The sequence below is a fragment of the Schistocerca cancellata genome, chromosome 3 (assembly GCF_023864275.1).
Source record: "Schistocerca cancellata isolate TAMUIC-IGC-003103 chromosome 3, iqSchCanc2.1, whole genome shotgun sequence".
NCBI classification, from domain to species: domain Eukaryota; kingdom Metazoa; phylum Arthropoda; class Insecta; order Orthoptera; family Acrididae; genus Schistocerca; species Schistocerca cancellata.
In genome coordinates, this window is record NC_064628.1 from 293,247,475 (window position 1) to 293,268,880 (window position 21,406).

The following is a 21,406-nucleotide window of genomic DNA, read 5'->3' on the forward strand; positions in this document are numbered from 1 at the left end:
GACCGTAGGATCCTACGCAGTGCCGTAGGGGACCGCACCGCCACTTCCCAGCAAATTAGGGACACTGTTGCTCTTGGGGTATCGGCGAGGACCATTCGCAACCGTCTCCATGAAGCTGGGCTACGGTCCCACACACCGTTAGGCCGTCTTCCGCTCATGCCCCAACATCGTGCAGCCCGCCTCCAGTGGTGTCGCGACAGGCGTGAATGGAGGGACGAATGGAGACGTGTCATCTTCAGCGATGAGAGTCGCTTCTGCCTTGGTGCCAATGATGGTCGTATGCGAGTTTGGCGCCGTGCAGGTGAGCGCCACAATCAGGACTGCATACGACCGAGGCACACAGGGCCAACACCCGGCATCATGGTGTGGGGAGCGATCTCCTACATTGGCCGTACACCACTGGTGATCGTCGAGGGGACACTGAATAGTGCACGGTACATCCAAACCGTCATCGAACCCATCGTTCTACCATTCCTAGACCGGCAAGGGAACTTGCTGTTCCAACAGGACAATGCACGTCCGCATGTATCCCGTGCCACCCAACGTGCTCTAGAAGGTGTAAGTCAACTACCCTGGCCAGCAAGATCTCCGGATCTGTCCCCCATTGAGCATGTTTGGGACTGGATGAAGCGTCGTCTCACGCGGTCTGCACGTCCAGCACGAACGCTGGTCCAACTGAGGCGCCAGGTGGAAATGGCATGGCAAGCCATTCCACAGGACTACATCCAGCATCTCTATGATCGTCTCCATGGGAGAATAGCAGCCTGCATTGCTGCGAAAGGTGGATATACACTGTACTAGTGCCGACATTGTGCATGCTCTGTTGCCTGTGTCTATGTGCCTGTGGTTCTGTCAGTGTGATCATGTGATGTATCTGACCCCAGGAATGTGTCAATAAAGTTTCCCCTTCCTGGGACAATGAATTCACGGTGTTCTTATTTCAATTTCCAGGAGTGTAGTTCTCAAGGAATCTTGCATGATGAGGTGCCACTTTTGGATGCTTAGGCACAGCTCATCAGCTTCAACATAGGTGCATGGAATATGACTTTTCCTACAAACCTCTGTCGCTAGTCCATCAGCTTGCATGGTGTACTGAATCCAGCATTACATGTACCAGCTGAATTACAGATGGTGTATACACATTTAGCCAAAATGCAATAGACAAAAGCTGTGTGCACCATAGATCCTCCCATCCAGGTACTTAAGAAAACCGAAGGTTTCTAGTACTTTTATTTTAAAGTTTTGCAAGTGTGATACCCTTTTGTCAAATATGAATCCCAGGACGGATTCTCAAAGAAGGAAAGTGGTGCCATTAAAATGTAGTTCATATTCATTAAAATGGACACACTCCGTTTTAGCTGTTGAAAATATAAAATCTGTCCTTTCTCACCAGTCCTACAGACTCGTTAACTGTTGCCTGTAATTGAAAAGTAATAGAACACTGAAGAGGATGATAATTAATATGCTTTCAAGACACTATTTTTTGTGTATATTTCAATAATTTCAATAATTTCAATTTCAATAATTTCAATAATTTTGGCATCCTTCCATGTAATTTACAACTGGGTAGACTGACTTAGTTCACTATATGATCAAAAGTATCTGGACATCCCTATGTAATACCAAATTGACTACTAGGTGTCATGAAGTTGGACCCACCAGTATAAAAGAAGGCAGGGAGTATTGTGTTCTCAGTACAGAAGCAATAACAGCAGAAAGGCTCGTTCATGAAAGCTCAGTGACTGAACATGAAATAGTCATGGGATGTCACCTGAATAAAAAGTCTATCAGAGATATTTCAACCCTTCCAAAACTGCCCATGTCAATGGTTGGTGATGTGACTGTAAACTGCAAATCTGAAAGATTGATGACAGCTAACACAAGGACAGGCAGATCTCATGTACTGATGGACAGGTACTGTCAAGCATTACAAAGGGTGAGAGTAAAAATTCACAAATCAGCAGAAAGAATCACTCATGAGTTTCAAAGTGCTACCTGTAGTCCAGCTAGCACAATGACTGTGCCTGTGGGGTTAGGTTACAATGGATGAGCATCTTCTTATAAGCCACACATTTCTGTATCAGTGCAAAGCAGTGCTTGAGGTGGTGTAAAGTGGATGAGAGGAAATAAGTAATTTGGAGTGATGAATCACACTATATGCTGTGGAAATTCAATCGAAGGGTTTGAGTTTGGTGAATGCCTGGAGAGTGTTACCTGCTATCATGTGTACTGCCAACAGTGAAGTACATAAGCGGTGGTGTTATGGTGTGGGAGCATTTCTTTTGGTTAAGGTATAGTTCTGTTATTGAATTTAAGAAAATGCTAAATGCAAAAGTATATGAGCACATTTTTCCCAGCAGACACATATAGATGGCGGGTAACTAAACTTAAAAAATTTGGAAGAAGAGGGCTACTGGTTCTCAGGTGTGAGTTGAAAACATAGGGCACAAGAAAAACAGGGTTAGTGATGAAATAATATAATTTTCAAATTAAGAGTGGAACAATAAAATAGGAGTATATGAAACTGCTTTGCAAATAGTTGTGGCTGTGTGACCAATGAATAAAGTACAAGAAAGAGGCATACATTCTAATTTGTATTAAAAATCTGCATGTTAATAAAACGGGAAGGATTTTTGAACATCACAAAATTTTAAAAGCAGTGATACACTCGTTCAGCTGTTAACCAAGTTATTCAGTGTGCTGCCTTCAGCACACGAATAAAATTAAGTTAAATATTTAAATGTGGTCATTCCATTTCCACATATCTATGACAGTACCCCCACAAATGTTTGTCATCTACTTAAAAGTCACAAAGCCAGCCACTTCTCAGCAAAACCGTTCATACTAGAATAGCATAATAGATATCACATTCTCCCACAGTGTTTAAAGAAGCAGGCATTTTGATTCGTCAAGAGGCCCAGAATATATTTTAAATTGCATTTGCATAACAAATTAAATAATTCAAGTTTTCTATACCAGCATACATTCTTGAAGCATTTTAAAGAAACATTTTGAAGACACTGTCATTAACACTGATGGCCCCAAGCTAGAAGATTTAGTTGACTGTTCTGTTGCCTTCTCACAGAACATCATTAGGACTAGCCTACCAAGAGAAGTTAGTATCTCTGATGCTGAGGTTTATGCTCATTGCTCACATGATGAGCTTTGTCCATATAAATGCTGTCTTTACCACTCATAGACTGTCAAGAGAGTGTATGCAGCAAAGAAACTTGAACAACACATCTAGGATATAATTTTCTCTGTGCAAAAATCAGGGGCAAATAAGTGAAGTTCTGCTGGACACTAGGACATGTCGGAATCTGTAGCAATGAGGGCACAGGGTTGAGTAAACATACATAAGGGCACATACTGATATAAATAGTGAAGCTCAGAAACTATCTTTTATTGTTGCAAAAACAGACTTATGCTATGTACACTGTTTTACAGAAAGACTTTACAACTTGAAATATAAATACATGCATTGATGTAGTGTGTGAAGATCGGAAATTATCATTTTTGTGTTGCAAAAACAAACTTATGCTGTTTTACAAGGCAATATTGCAACTTGAAATCTATTATTGAATAACAGCTTTTCTCTGTCATATCACAATACCATACTGAAGATGTGGATGTATCACTCTGAAGTATATTTGTTTCAAGCTGTCATGGTCTAGGATGGCTGAGGCCCTTATTAGCAGATAAACGTTTGTACTGATTTTCTTACAAACATGGTCTATATGTTCTTTCCATGACAGGTGTTCATCAGCAGTTTTGCCCAAAAGTTTGTGTTTGTTTGTGTAGCTAATGGTCAATGGAGGTCTAGATAGAGTCCTATTTATGTTATCATTATGGCCAAGCATAAATTGCATTGTCACTGTCTTCTCTTTATTTATGAGTAGATTATTTGCAGTAAGATAACTTGACAGAAAATTATAATGGATTTCACTACTGATTGTAGTAGTTTGCGTATCATGGCCCCAGCTGACAAAAGATGTGTCATCAGCATAGCTTACAACCTTGCAGTTTTGGGGTTCACTTCAATCATCTACATACACAAGAAACAGAAGAGGTCCCAATATACTTCCTTGGGCACACCACATTGAAGTATCTTGTGGGTCGATTCGGTTGTTACCTACTGTTCATTCCTTTTATAAGTTAGCTTGACACACTGTTTCGTCTTTTTTCAAATAGGAAGTAAATAGTTGTAAGGCTACTCTTCATCCCAAATGCTTCTAATCTATGCAGTAAAGTTGTACAATTCAATATTGGCCTATAGTTTTCATGTCAGTTTTTATTTCCTTCTTATAGACTGGTAGGATTTCAGTGATTTTAAAAAAAATCAGCGAATTCTCTATGGCAGAGTGAGATATTTATTAGGTGTATCAGAGGCTTTACTAATTCTCTTCTGCATTCCTTTAGCAGCATAGATGAAATATCATTCCACCCACAAGACATTTTAGCTTGAAGTTTTGAAACGACTGTGAGGAGGTCCCTCTCAGTAATGCCATGGATGGAAAAAAGATTGGCTACTTTTTTGTAACATTTAAATTGGGTGCCCAGTCATGTGTTTTTTTGTGCTGATCGTATTAAACACCTGTATGAATTTCTCACTCACTTCTTTTGGGTCATTTGTTGTACTGTCATTTTCTATTAATGTTGTGTTGGTGTGTTCCTGAGATTGCTGTTTCCCATATTCTTTCTACATTATTTTTCAGACGGTTTTACTAACACATGTTGAGTTGCTTATTTGATAGGCATATTTCTGAGCTTTAAGGTTGGTCAAGGAATCTCTCAATTTTTTCTGAGCAGTTTGTATTTTGTTACATAGTATTGTAATTTAGTACAGTATATCTAAACAGTACATAACAGTCTTTCACATTCTCTCTCAGTTCAATGATTTCTGGAGGGGAATGCTCAACTTTGTGATTAACAACTTTGTTTACTTGTTTTACTATACAACATGTTTCATTAAACATTTTATTGAATAGTTTATAGATATTTTCCCAGTTATCGTTCACATTTGTTGCACTGTAAACTGGTTCCCATTTGGCATTGCCTAATGCACTCTTAAGTTTATTATAATTGAATGTTCTTTTATACATAAATGTATCACTTCTATTTATAGTTACATTCCGTACATCAATTACCATAGCGAGGGTCCTGTGGTCAGACATATCATTTTCTGCTGTGGTTATGTTTATGTTCTCCTTTGTTATTTTGTGAGAATGTGGTCAATGCATGTCTGTATTTCTACAGTAATTCTTGTAGGTTCTGAATTTATGTGATAATAGTAAGTCAACATAATGCAAATAATTATTGCTATTATTTAAAGAATATATGTAGATGTCTCCAGCAAACAGCATTTGTTTTTTATATGTGCTTGTGAGGAACGTGCCTAGATGTTATATGACATTCCCTAGCAATTTACTGATGGCATTTGTGGGGGTACTGTCATAGATACATGGGAATGAAATGACCACATTTGAATATTTGAACTTAAACATGATTTGTATGCTGAAGGCAACACCTTGAAAGGCTTGGGTAATTGTTATATGAGTGTATCACTGCTTTTAAAATTTTGTGATGTATGGGAGAATCCTTCCCAAGTTATTAACATGTAGATTTTAACAGACATTAAGATGGGTGGCTCTCTCTTCTATTTTATTTGGTGGTCACACAATCACGTCTGTCCGCAAAGCAATTTTATATACTCCTTTTATTGTTCCACTTTTAATTTGAGAATTATTTTATTTCATCACTAATTCTGATTTTCATATACCCTATGGGTTCAAATCACATCAGAGTACCAGTAGCTCTCTTCTTCCCAGTTTTTTTAAATTTAGTAGTCAGCCATCCACATGTATCGATGAGAATTTTAAATTGTTATTGAAATTTTTATTAGATGAATATTTTATCTCATGGTTATCACATTGCTGTTATACCATTTTTGATCAGAGCAACAATCAGTTCAGCAGCTATCCTTTCTATTGAATATTGCCTGCAGTGCTGAACTGTGACTATAGTATATACAGTAATGTAACAAATAAATAAGAAACATTTATCAAAAGAAAGCAAAGGTAGTTTCCAATACCAAAAGGAAGAACTGTGTTGCCATCAAGAAATGGAATGCTATCATTTATTCACTCATTGTATTCCATCGAGGAGGAGAACTTTCAAGGATGTGGAACAAACAAAGCATAACTTAAAAGAAGAGGGAAATTATGTGTACTTAATATGAACACTGCATTAAAACAATAAACTATTATTAGACTGCTTATTAATTTATTTCACATTCCATGGATCCATTTGTGAATAGACCACTGGATATAGAATGGCTCAGATTTTTACAAATTATTGTTTAGTACTTACGCACATTGAACTTTTCATATGAATAACAGAAACTAACAAATAGTTCAACATATAACCTACCATACATTATTTCAGTAGAATTATACATATATACATAAATTGGAGTTTAAGGGGAGTTGGAATGCCGGAAAATGGAAAAAATTCACATTTTCAGTTTTTAACCTTATAACTTAATTTGAAATTTTCTGCTTAAAATGGTGCAAAATTTGTTAAGAAATTCCAATTGGAAGTATTTTTATTTAATTTTTCAAAATTACATGTGCGCCCAGCAAAGTTACCCATCTTGTGATTTGTACACATTTAAATCTTCGCATTTCCGAAAACATTACATATAGAAGGCTGTGGATTTCACTCTTCAGTTGTAGAATCTTTGATCCTTCCATAGGTACCATTGTTTTTACGACTAGCTGTGTTTATTGTTCAGTTTTTGATCTGTGAGTGTTTGTTTTGAGCCTCGAGTTTAGTTTGTCGCTCATTTGGAGTTTGTTATCTGTCTTGTTTTGACTTTCAGTGGTGAGTGCGTAGTTTCTACGATGCCTAGGAGTGCATCATTATTTAAAAAGCGAAAGTTTCGCGGTAATAGATTTACAAATAACGTTTGTTCAAGTGATTCTGCTTCAGCACCTGTTGATGCTGGTGAAAGTTCTGACGTTTGTACAGCTGAGATGTGTGAAGGAGACACGCCGACCAGTGCATCAAAAAAGAAGTTATCAAACTGTGCAAGTGAAATTACAGATGAAGCTTCTAATGAACAATATGTTTTAGTCGACTTTCCTGTTTTTACTGAGTTTATGAAGAAATGTTTGTGTTGTAATCTTTGTGGAGGTTCTTTTGATATGAACATAACAAAATCTATAGGACTTTCCTGCAAAATTGCTATAGTTTGTGCCAGTTGTGAAAATGAGACCTGTTTTTGGAGCTCTAAAACATGCAGTAGCAATTTGTTTGAGAGTAATATCAGGCTAATGTATGCAATGAGAGCAATTGGTAAAGGACATACTGCTGCTCAAACATTTTGTGCCATAATGAATCTTCCACCTCCACCTGCTAAAATTGACAATTACACTGAAGTGATAGGAGATGCTGTTCAGTCTGTAGCAGATTTATCAATGAAAGCTGCTGCCAGTGAAGCAAAATATATAAATGAAGGAAACCCAGATATCCCTGTTGCTTTTGATGGAACCTGGCAGAAAAGGGGTCACACATCCAAAAATGCTGTTGCTACTGTTACTAGTGTGGACAGCGGTAAAGTTTTGGACTATGAAGTGCTCACTAAACATTGTTACCATTGTGCATCTGGTAAGATAGAAGCAGCTCACATATGTAGCAAGAATTATGAAGGTACGAGTGGAGGCATGGAGGCTGCCGCTGCTGTGAAAATGTTTAGCAGATCAGAAAAAGAACGGGGAGTATTTTACACAAAATTCCTTGGAGATGGGGACTCCAAGGCATACAAAAGTGTTACAGAATCCATGCCATATGTCAATAAGACAATAACTAAACTAGAATGTGTCGGTCATGTTCAGAAACGAATGGGCACTCGTCTAAGGAAACTGAAACAGAATCTGAAGGACAAAATTTTGTCAGATGGTAAAACCATTAGAGGTCGCCTGTCAGATAAAATTATAAATGAATTACAACAATACTATGGTATGGCAATAAGAAATAATGCAAATAATTTGCAGGAAATGAGACAAGCTGTATGGGCCACATATTTACATCGATCATCAACTGATGATAATCCTCAACATTTTGCTTGTCCAGATGGTCCTCAGTCATGGTGCAATTATAGAAAATCTCAAGCTACTGGGGATCCTTATCACCATAAAAATTATATTCCATTGGCTGTTATGGAAGTAATTAAACCAATATATAGAGACTTGGGGCATCCTGATCTTCTGCGAAAATGTCTTCATGGTTGTACCCAGAATCAAAACGAGTCGTTCAACAACCTCATTTGGACTCGTGTACCTAAGAATGTATTTGTTGGGATAAAAACATTGAAATGGGGAGTCAGTGATGCTGTTATTTCATTCAATGATGGTCATATGGGTAGGCTAAAGGTCATGGCAAGGCTCGGCATTGCTCCTGGTATCAACACCATCAGAGGTCTTCAGCTTCTGGACAGCGTGCGAGTAAGGAAGGCTCAGTATGCAGCTGAATTTAATACAAAAAAAGCAAGGGCAGCAAGGAGAAGAAAGCTTCTAGGTGAAGAAGAAGAACTAGAAGATGACCCTGATTACTCTGCTGGACACTTTTGATAATAGAATAAAAGGTATTTGTGAATTTTCATAATAAATTACTTTAATCGCATTTTCTGGCATTTGACATTTTTAGTGTTACATGTACCTTTATCTCATAAACCACTCAACCAACAACATTCAAATTTTCAGAAATGCTGCAAAACAGTTCAAAGAGGCCACTGAACTAGAATCATGACAAGAACTGGCTTATTCTCTGAACTAGGGAAGTTTATGTTATACTTTTTCCAATAAAAAATGGCTTAATGGTAAAAAATTCATAAATACTATACCAACAAAAAGAAAACATTGGTTCTAGTTCAGTGGGCTCACAATATATGCTGAAAACCTCTGCCAGAATTTCAAAGTTCTGAAGATAATAGTTCCAAAGAAAAAGGTACACAAAGTTAGCAAATTTAACATTGGCGAGATAGGGCATTCCAACTCCCCTTAAATTATGCTGTACATAAACAAAGAATGATGCATTTGCCACATAGGGCAAAAAATAGATTTAAGCATACTAAGGAGATATTATTCATTACAGCTAAGGAATTCATCCAACAGTGAAAAATCCAGGTTGGAATAATGACAATATTATGAAAAGGAAAGAGTGCTACTGAGCATACAGTGTGTTAGAATTCTGGCCTGAGCTGCCGGAGTTGGCGATGACATGTGCATGAGGTGTGGCTTGCTTGTGTGTATGAATGATGTGTGTTTCTCTGTTTCTCTTTTGCTGATGGCTGAAAACTTTGTGTAAGTGTCTTTTAGTTGTGATTGTCTACAATTTAATGTGTCTTCTTTGCAGTAAGTAGCAATTTATCTTTTCCTACATTGTTGATATTCCTATGTGGAGTTTTCATTGTTTGATACATGGATAATTGTTATTTAATGTTCCACAAAGACCATGAATCATGGTAACAACCTCATGCAAGTGTGGATCATTTTCTTGAGTGGAAATTTTTGCTAATAGCACATCATGGATTTCATTCAGTCTTACCTTCTGAATCAACCAACTTAGAATATGTGTGAATGACAATGTTTCTGCTGCTCCATTGGATACATACAGCAGTATATCTCACTGAACACATGATACTTCACAATGAAATCCATCAGTGATTTCAATTTTTTTTTAATACTCTTGCAGTGATGTCATGCGATCGATGGTGATTGGACAGGGAATAACTCTTGTCAAATTTCTATCCACTGTGCATTGCACGTGAATGCGATGAAGAGACCTGGCATCCCTTAATGGCTGAAAGATTAGTTGTTTATCAGTCTTTTTGTTGTGACTGTCTGCAACTCAATAAATTGATCTTACTTCTATACAAATAAAAATTAATGCTGTTTGTTGGTAAGCACACCAGTTCGGAACAGCTGGACCCATTTGGCTAATTTATTTTTTGAAATGTTGATAATAGTGTGAGTCTGGTTTTTAAGGAAAGATAAATTAAAAAAGTTGCCCAGAAAAAAAAAATCTGGAAAACATGAAAATGCTTTTTTCTGTGGGATTTTTACATGAACTCAAAACCGTAACTTATGATGGATATGTGAAATTATGTTTTTGTTTTGTTTTGTTTGTTATGTTCTGGAAAAGTTTTCAGAAAAAAATTGGGACAATCACAAAGTGAAGTCAGAAAATTCAGACAAAGTGCAAAAATCATAATTTTTGTATACACTCTCAACCATAACTGATGGCAGGAACAAAATATTTGGTTGATTCTTTTCTTGGTTTGTTCATTATGCCACCGGAATGGAAATAACTCAGTTAGAATGTTTTGAACTGAAAAAAAGTTCTGGGAGATTTTGAAAAGCGCTTTCCAACCTAAATTAAAATAAGATTACATTCATTTTACTTTTGTATTGTATTCCGATTTGTCAACAAACATAGTTATTTTATTTCCATCCTGGTATACTTCACTGCTATGTGTGGAAACGAATTTGAATAATCATGCAAGAAGACAAACAAATGTTGCATTGAATACTCATTGAGCTGCATTCTACTACAGTGTGTTGATTGATTACAGTGCAGACCAATCTGTTGCTAATGGATTGATGGTCGTTATGTGCCCATATTACAAGGCACTGAAATACAGATATGAAACTCCTGGATTGTGTTGCACAAGTGGCAAAATCAAATTGGCATCATTGGTCTCACCACCACAGCCATTGTGCTCATTGGTTTATGGAACAGGAACACATTCCACAGATATCTTAACATAAATCCAGAAATATAACAGTTCCTTCCAAATAACATCATTTTGTGTAACAAATGTGTTTCCAGACAATTTCTTGCCCACTCTCAAGGTAGTTTCAACACAATCATCTTTCACAACAAAACTTCCTGGCAGTTTAAAACTGTGTGCATGACTGAGACTCAAACTCAGGACCTTTGTCTTTCGTGAACAAGTGCTCTATTGGCTGAGCTACCCAAGCGTGACTCATGCCCTATCCCAGAGCCCTACTTCCACTAGTGCCTCATCTCCTACCTTCAGCAGTGCACTTGCCCATGAAAGGAAAATATCCCGAGTTTGAGTCTCAGTGTGGCACCCAGTTTTAATCTACCAGGAAGTTTCATATAAGTGCACAATCCACTGCCAAGTGAAAATTTCATTCTGGAATTTTCACACCATTTGATACAACACACACTCACATAATTTGATATTTCCACACAACATGGTTATTCGACAACTATATTATCATCATTTTGTCTTATATATATTATCATTATTAGATTATACTTTTAGCTCTATAGATTCAAGGTCAGATATATCATCAAGCAGGTTCACTATTGCCACTGTGGGATGCAGACTATAAATTTCTGCAGATTTATTTCATGTGCAATTCACCACCAGAATTAGATCAGCATTGTGCACACAACAGTGTGGTGAAAGTATCAGTTGTGAAACAACTGCAAACTTTTTTCATAAACACAATGAATTTATTCCTTTGTTCAGAAGTGCATTGAATTGCATGCCATCTGATAATCACAAACTTGTAATCAGAGACGATAAGACTTCTACAGGAGAACACACAAAGCACCAACAATTGATTAAGTCATTATTGGTGAAAATATGGAATCTCACCACATTGTTCTACATGAGCAGAATGATCAGCTGCAGAATGTGTAGGAAACGCATATCATATGATGCATTAAAGTATTCCATCACACTGTATATTGGTTAGGTAAAGATGGTTATTATTTCTCGATCAAGAAAGATGATAAATCTGTTTACAGCTCAATAGCAAATCTATATTTTTTGTGATAAGATTAATTCATGTCACTGACACAAAAATTTGTTTACAAGCGCTGAAATGAAATGAACAAGAAAATCAGTTCCGTCAACTGTTATTCATATTGACCGATGGCTTGTGAAAATGAGAACAATCAAATGTTGCTGGCACATCAATATGCTGTTGATATGTATGTCAAAGTTGAAACTGAGCAATGGACGTTCATCAGATTGAACCAGGAAAAACTCTGTTCTGAAAAGTATATTCACCTTCGAGATGCCATCAATGCTGATGGAAATGCACAGAATGTTGGCCAAATGATGATTCTCCCAGCAGCATGCATCAGAAGCCTGCAACATATGCTTGAATACACTCAAGATGCCATGTTGTCTGTTTGCCTTTAAGGCACAACAGATTTGTTCATCACATTCACATGCAATGCACAGTGGATAGAAATCTGACATGAGCTATTCCCTGGCCAGTCACCCAGTGATTGCCATGACATCACTGTGAGAGTCCTCAAACAAAAACTGGAGTCACTTATGGATTTCATTGTGTAGTATTATGTGCTCAGTGAGACACACTGCTGTTTGTATTCAGTGGAGTGGCAGAAACATGGATTGCCACTAGAACATATTCTAATTTGGTTGATTCAGAAGATAAAGCTGAATAAAATCCATGATGTGATATCAACAGAAATCCCCAATGAAGAAGAAGAGCCAGACATGCACATGAGGTTGTTACTATGAACATGATTCATGGCCCCTGTGGAACATTAAATAACAATTCTCCATGTATCAAGCAATGGAAACTCCTTATAGGATTATCAACAATGTAGGAAAAGATAGATTGCTACTTATTTAAAGAAGATATGTTAAGCTGCAGACAGGCACAATTAAAAGACCCTTACACAATACTTCATCAGCAACCTTCATCAGCAAAAGCTTGTGTGTATGAATGCCATGTGTTTCTCTTTTGCTTATGACAGCTGTGGCCAAAAGCTTTGTATTAAGTGCCTTTTAATTGTGCCTGTCTGCAACTTAACGTGTATTATTTATGGTAAGTAGCAATCTATCTTTTCGTATGTTGTTAATTCTCCATGTATGATTGACAGAAAATGTAGAAAGTGTTACCATGGGCATTAGTAGCAGTAACAATTACCAGAATGACTGTTATCCACCGTATCATTGCCAATTGACTGTGGACAATGGGAGATCAACAGTGGTCAACAGAACATTGGAATTGATAATCACTGGATTGTTCTGTACTCATCATTACTCTCAAAGACATTTAAAGAGCACATGGCACCATTTATGAAAGAGATCCCACTGTTTTCCATTTGGCCATACATCTGCAGAATGGTCAAAGAGTATTCTTCACTCTGGAGAAAGCATTACAATGAGCTGATTGACCACCACCCAGAACATTGAGCACCTCTTTTTCAAATATGCCAGAATGATGATGTCACCCAAATGCCAAAATGTCAAAATATTATAAATGGAATCAATCATCAAAGATATTTCAGTGATGGAAATATGGAAATCCAGTTCCAGATTACCCATATGTATTTTCCACTGATGCATTAGATTACATTTACTCAGTCCATCTAAGCAACAATGAGTTGTTGTATTTGGATGTGCTATTAGTCAACTTTCATGGTCCAACATCGTTACAACATCTACAACCTATTAACGGTGAACTGTGTGACATGTATAGAGAAGACTGTCAACATTTGTGATTGCCTGAGAATGATGCTGATTGGAATTACACCCTCCAAGGTTCTGTGGTTTCATCAAATGCTCTTTGTTTGTGATCATTATCTCAACATGCTTCCCATTTAAATGAACTGATTTGTGGACCAAATACAAAGATGACATGTCTCATGATATTTTGCATCAGATGCATACTAAACACCAAATACAGATATGCAAATGAACAAGGAAATTCACAGTGAGGCATTGTCATTAAATTAGGCCATGTGCATGATGATATTGAACTAGGCATGACAGTGCCCCATTATCTGATGCATAATGCATTTAATCAAGAGTTGAATGAGGAAAATAATATAATTGCGATGCAATGAGAGCATCAGTTCGAACGAACATGCCACTGTTGAATCGACAACAGAAATATGCATATGACACCCTCATGAAAGTATGAATGATGGAACTGGAGAATTTTCTTCTTGGCCACTCCTGGTAGAACTGGAAAAACGTTTTTGAATGCATTGCTTTTGGCAATGATTTGCTTGCAGAATGAAATTGCACTTGCATTTGCTTCATCAGGAACTGCAGCTAATTGTTGGAAGGTGCTCGAACGGCTTATTCAACTTTCAAGTTACCATTGAATGTACAAATCCATTCAGCTCCATAACGCAACCTTTCAAAGAACTGTGTGATGACAAAAATTTTGCAGCAATTCAAGTGGATCATTTGGGATGAATGTACGATGGCGAATAAAAAGTTTTTGCAGGCATTAGATCTAATAGACAATAAAATCCTTGTTGACATTTTGACTGGCTGCATCATATTTCCTGTTGATTTTTACCAGTTCACTGAATCAAAGACTGAACTCATCTGAAAGATGTTCCCAAACATTGCGCAAAATTACAAAAATCATGTTTGGTTGAGCAAAAGTACTATATTGAATGCAAAAAACATTGATGTTGATGAACTGAATTTCAGGATTTTTTTTAGAATACAACAGAATCTTTATTCACCTTTGAACATGTTTACATGTAATTGGTGTCATCATATGTTTTATAGTTGCAGCATTACAGTTATTTTACAATTATTCTTGCCTAATTATGGTGCAAGGAGGCTTTTACATATGTAACAACTTCAGAAAAGTATGTTGTGACCCAAACTGATCACTTTTTGCAAACCAAATACAGTATGTCACAATGAATCAGCATACCATGTTAGTCTCTTTGTATCTAAATAATCTGTATACAATTATAGTAATCATAAATTTTATCTCTATATTGCCTTGTACGAGGATGGTTTGAAAAGTTCTCAGAATGGAATAGAAAAAAGTACTTACATCACTGAAACTTTTTTATTTTTCAATGTAGTCTCCTTGTAGATTAATGCACTTGGTTCAGTGATGTTCCAGTGCCTTGATCCCATCTCAAAAATGAGTTTCATCCAGGCCTGCAAAATAGTTGTCAACTCCGGTTATCAATTCTTCATTTGAAGTGAATCTTAGTCCAACAAGAAAAATTCTCAGTTTTGGGAATATATGAAAGTCTGACGTGAATAAGGCAGGTGTGGCAACAATTCATAACATAGTTCATGTAATTTTGCCATGGCGATGGCACATGTGTGTTGTTGCGTGTCAAGAGTCATGGCACCCATATTGCAGATAATTTTTTCATTTCTAATTCTTCAGTTAAAATGTGATATACCCGTTCAGATGACATCTGGCAAGCATGAGCAATTTCGTGCACTTTTAATCGGCGATACTCCATGACCATTTTATGCACTTTTGCAATGATTTCTGGAGCAGTGACACATCTTGGCCGACTATTGTGCAGATCTTGTCGAAGCTCTCCCGACCAAATTTAAATTCATTTGTCCACTTGGCAACAGTTAAATATGAAGGAGCAGAGTCCCCCAGTGTATTCTCGAAATCGACATGAATATCCTTTGCTTCATACCTTTCTTTATGAAGTACTTAATCACTGCTTGAATCTCATATTTTTCCATTTTCGCAAATCACTGCGCGGAAACAACAACAGAGCCATATCACCGCCACATCTCTCTACCAAGAGCACTGATGTGGCATGTGTTTATAGGCAACAGTCCAATGAATATCATGTGAACAACTCATTGGGCTAGTGCTGACCTCTCATGGTGATTCCGAGAACTTTTCAAATCACCCTCATACAATACGGCACAGTGAATCAGCATACTACACTGGTAGCTTCATAAAATATTACAATTTATAATTTAGTATAGTCTCATCTCAAAACTCCAAATCATCTATTACATATTCTTCAATTTTTTTCACTGTATAGAATGCTTTGCTTTTTACCCACTTTGTTGTTACACTTTTTAATTTATTCAGGGCACTGAGTGGGCATCTTTAGGTAGTTTGTTAAAATATATGACACCAAGATATTTATAGCTATTGTGGATCTTTGCTAGTCTGGCATGGGGCTTATCAATTACATGTCTCTGTCTAGTGTTATTATGGTGTATTGACATCCTAAGGTCAAAATTATCCAGGTTTTCTCTTGTTGTATACTAGGCAACTATAAATATATAAACTAAATACTGTTGAATATACATTTCCTTGATGTAGTGTCTTCATGATTCTCTTGGTGTGAGTCCGGCAATGCATCTGATGGCTTTTTTTTTTTTTTTTTTTTTTGCCATTTAAATACAGTCCTAGAACCAGGTGAGTTTCCCCATTGCAAAAGGGGAACTGAAGAAAGCAAAGTATGCACAGAGCAGCAGAGTTTCACTTACACGACCTCTCAACTCATACACCAGATAAATCACACATGTGAGTCTGGTGTGTAACTTATCTGTATGTGTATCCCAACTTAAACTTTGATCAATATGGAATTCAAGAAATTTCAGGTTATTATGTTCAAAATATGGGCTCATCTGCTTTTTCATACAGTGCTCTGTTATTTTGGAAGTAACTGGGACTAGTGAAATGGGTTGGCAATTGTCAGCTGATGATGTGCTACCTTTCTTGTGGACTGGCTTGGTTATGGACATTTTTAGATACTCTGGGTACACTCCCCTGTTAATATTTTGTTTATTAATTTTGTTAAGAGCATTATTATTTCTTTTCTTATTTGTTTATTGAGAAAATTAGAAAAGCCATAGTAATCTTCTGTTCAGGAATTACTGTGTTTAGCTATTGCTTCGATGACATGTTGGCAAGTTACAAGACTCCATTCAAAACATTTAATTAGTTTATTGTGTATTGGTGGCAGCAGTGCTTCGGCCTCGCTTTCATCTTCCTTGATGTTGGTTTCTGGTATAGGATTGGCAAAGTATTTATTTATGGTATCAGGAGGAATAGGAATGCTGCAATCTTTCTTTTGACAATTTATTTCAGTTTTGATAACTTCTCATGTCACTTTTTATTTATTTGAAGAGTTAAGAGTGTATCCATCATTCAAAGTGAAATTGCTGGTGAATTACATTACATTACATTTTCCTTGGTCCTTTTGATAATTTGTTGTACAAGGTATACAATATGATATTGGACAAGTCATTGTGATTTACAATACATATTTGTAAATCATACAAGAATATTTACATTGATTTAGGCTTAATATTATCACAACTGAAGGTTCAGCTTCCATACATTATATTTAACCTTGGCAATAAATTTTTATGTTTTGAGATATTCATCTATATTATAATAACATTTTTGCAATAAATATTTATGGACAGCAGTTTTAAATTTTGAAGTGTCTTTTATTGTTTTAATCTTTGTAGGTAGCTTATTGTATAGTCTGTTTCCTGTTTGCAGTGGTCCATTCTGTTTTAGTGTTGTGTGTGCATGTTGAACATGTATGTCCTGCTTTCTCCTTGTGTTATATAGGTGGATACTCTGGTTGGTTGACACAAGATTGTTGTTATTTTCTAAGATTTTCCTTACAAATATGATTACTTGTAAAATGTACAGACATGGTAGTGGAAGGATATGTAGTTTCTTGAATAAGGGCTTGTATGAGCTTCTTAATGCAGCATTTTCTATGGCTCTTACAATTCTCTTTTGGCATATAAAACAACTTATGCTAGCAGATGCGTTTCCCCAAAAGATTATGCCGTATTGCAGTAAGGATTCTGCCTGGGCAAAGTATACATCTTTTAGTGTCTCTTTCGATGTGCAATCAGAAAGAATTTTGATATTATAGCAAATGGTATTTAATTTATTTGTAATGTATTTTGTATGTTGGACCCATCTTAGATCTTCTTGGATCCATATCCCAAGAAATTTTGTAGAGCTTACATTTATGAGGATTATAGTAAACAACTCTATGTCTGGTGCTAGTGGACATTTATTTTGCACTGTGTGTATATGCATTGTAACTGTTTTTTCTGTGTTTATTAGTAAGTTGTTTCCAGAAAACCAGTCTGTAATGTGGGTGGTACAACTTTTAATCTTGTGTAGTAATTCTTCTTTGGTCCTTCCTTTTATTATCATATTTGTGTCATCCGCAAATTTTATGTAATTATGGCATGGGCTAGTTGGTTCCAAGTCATTTACAAAGAGTAGAAACAGAACTGGTCCTAGAATGGAGCCTTGTGGTACACCATACTTGATGCTCTGCTTCTCTGAGTAGTAGGACTTTATCTTGTTCCCTTCTTTGATAGTAAGCTCAACTAATTGCTCTCTGTTTTGGAGATATGATTTTATCCATTCATGGGCCGGCCCCTAATACCTACAGACTCAAGTTTCTGAAGCAAGATGTTGTGGTTGATGACATCGAAAATTTTAGAGAGGTCTAGAAATATGGCTGAGATATGTTGTTTATTGTCTATTGCATTTAAGGCTTCATTTAGGATTGCAAAGATAGCTGTCTCAGTAGATTTAGATTTTCGGAATCCATGTTGAGTATTTGAGAAATAATTATTTTTTTCTATGAAACTGATTGGTCTTTTTTAATAGATTTTTCAATTATTTTGGAAAAACCAGATAATAGTGAGATTGGCCTGTAGTTTGATACTTCTGTTTTTATTCCTTTCTTGAACAGGGGTTTTACTTTTGCTATCTTCCATTTTTCTGGGAACACCCCTTATGATAGAGACCAGTTGCAGATGTACAAATTGGTAGAGCCCGTTACTAGCCAAGATGATGTCAACTATTCAATCAAATTTTTAAACTCACTGGAATTGTCAGGACTGCTGCCTATCAGTCTCCAATTGGAAATCGGACTGTTAATCATAATGTTATAAAATATCAACCAACCACATCTTCGTAATGGCACCCGGCTTGCAGTGAATAAAGTGATAAGCAACTTACTCGAAGCAACAGTTCTTAAATGAAAATACAAAGGAGAAAATGTTTTGATATCATGCAGCCCAATTATTCCAACTGACATACCATTCGACTTTAAATGCTTACACTTTCTGGTGTGGCTTGCATATGCAATGACAATAAGCAAATAACGAAGGTAGCCTTGAAAATCCATTTTTCTCACATGGCCAATTGTTTTTCACCTGTCCTCATGTCAAGAAAAGATCAGCTTTCCTTGTTCACACCAGACAACAAAACAAAACAAAAATTCAAGTGTTATAAAGCATTGCAGTGAACTAAATAATGATGCCACAGGAAACCAATCAAAACAAAGCATGTACCTGAACATCAATCTTGCAATCAAAATCAAAATGATTTCAGACTTAATGGAAGGAAATAAATCATTTGGTTGACATGAAATATTGACTTAATTCACTTGAGACTTTTGAACAAAATTTCATGGTTCCAAGTCAATCACTTTCCAAACACATCACACATTGCCAGCATTTTGGAATTTTAATGTGGGCAGAATTTACATTCCATGTAAAATTTTGCATTGATGTACTTCTGACTGTAGTTGTCCCCAAATTGAACATGCATGGCCACAACTGTTGATAGATAGAACGGCCACTCAAAAATATGATTTTTTTTACAATGCCTCAGTTTTTCTTTAAACTTGAGCACGTTTCCAACTTGGTCTTTAATTTGTGACATAAGGGCATTAAGAATCTTGATGCCAATGTTCAGAACCTCCTTCTGCTCCATACTCTACCTTTTTTTTTTATCTCCTTAGTGTTGCACATGATTCTTAAGGCAAATGTTGCTGTTACTGTAAATAATATTTTGTGTAGGCCTTGAATATGGTAGTGCCACTTCAGTTTTCTGTCTGTATGAAGATCAAATATTGTGCTCATCCATTTTTAGATTTATTTCATCTGTGACATTAGTGTAAGAGGAGAAATGAATACAATATCTCTTTTTTAGATTTGCTGAAAGACTATTTATTTTAAACCCTTTTGCCACATCTGCAAATGCCGTATTTACTACCTTGGTTAATATATTTCTTGAAGGATTATTAACTGATACAGCAGTGTATTCAGCAAGTGTGGTGACTTTTCCATGTATGTAGTGGCAAATCATTTATAAAAACTGGAAGAAACAAGTGAGCCCTATACTGAGCCTTGAGGCCTCCAATGGGAGTGGAGCTCTAGTCTGAAGATACATGGCCACCATATACTCCTTCCATGATAACTCTTTGCTTCCTACCATACTTTAGATTCAGATACTTTAGATACAAGATTCAGGTCACTTGCCTATGATTCCCCTTGTTCGTAGAGCATTGGCTTTACTCAGAAGAATATGGTGACTAACAGTGTCAAAAGCTTTTGACAGGTCAAGAAATTTTACTACTGTCACCATATTATCATTTATGGTATCCCAAAACATTGTGAAAAAATGCATATATTGATACAACATTCTAAAAACCAAACTGGCCGTTGTTGAGGGTCCTATATCCACAGCAACAAAAAACTAAAAAAAAAAAAAAAAAAAAAATTGACCAGACTAGAGGAAATCCCAATTCGTGTCCTTAAAGAATGTGCATCCTTAAAAGAATGAGCAAATGCCATAAAACCATCATTGACAAAATTAATCAATGAAACATGCAAATGTGGCTGTTTTCCACACTACCTAAAGCAGAAAATGTAGAAAACTACAGACCAAGCTCTTTGCTGTCCATAATTTCCAAAATTATTGAAAAACTAATGAAAAATGGATTAATGAAGTACTTCAATAAATTTAATCTTCTTTGCAATGAACAACATGGTTTCAGGCCCAGAAGAGGTACAGAATCTGCTACTGCACAGTTTACAAAAGTCATTCTTGAGACATTGGGTAAAGGTGAACATGTGAGTGTAATTTTCTTGGACTTATCAAAGGCATTCAACACAGCTGAGCACAGAATTTTATTGCATAAATTAGAGTTATTAGGAATAAGAGATGTGTCTAAGAAGTGGTTTAATATGAACCTAGAAGACCAGGTGCAGTGAGTTGAGATCTCAAATGCTTCAAAAGGAGTTCTAGTAAAACACCTATCAGATCAAAAATATATTAATATAAGTGTCCCAAAGGGAAGAGTGTTAGACCCAATCATTTTTCTTATTTATATTACTGATTTCCCTCACGGTGTCAGATGTGAAGGGGGAGGGGGGGCGGGGGGGGGGGGGGGGGCGGAAACAACAACAACGTTGTTTGCTGATGACGGAAACATAGTCATCACACCTAAAGCCCAAACACAGTTGACAGAAGAGGCTAAAGCAGCCCCTCAAAGATGTCCACAACTAGTCACTGCTGGAAAATAAGATAACTTTAAACATAAAGAAAACTAATTCTATGTAATTCTGGTTCAGTAAAAAACACTAAGATGGTAGATTAAAAATTAATGATGATGTATGAGAGTTTATAATTGACACCAAATTATTGAGGTTGAGTGTAGACTGACAGCTGAAATGGAAAGAACATCTAAAAGCTTTGGCAAAGAGACTGCTCACAGCGTATTATCCTTTCCGAATACGTGCACC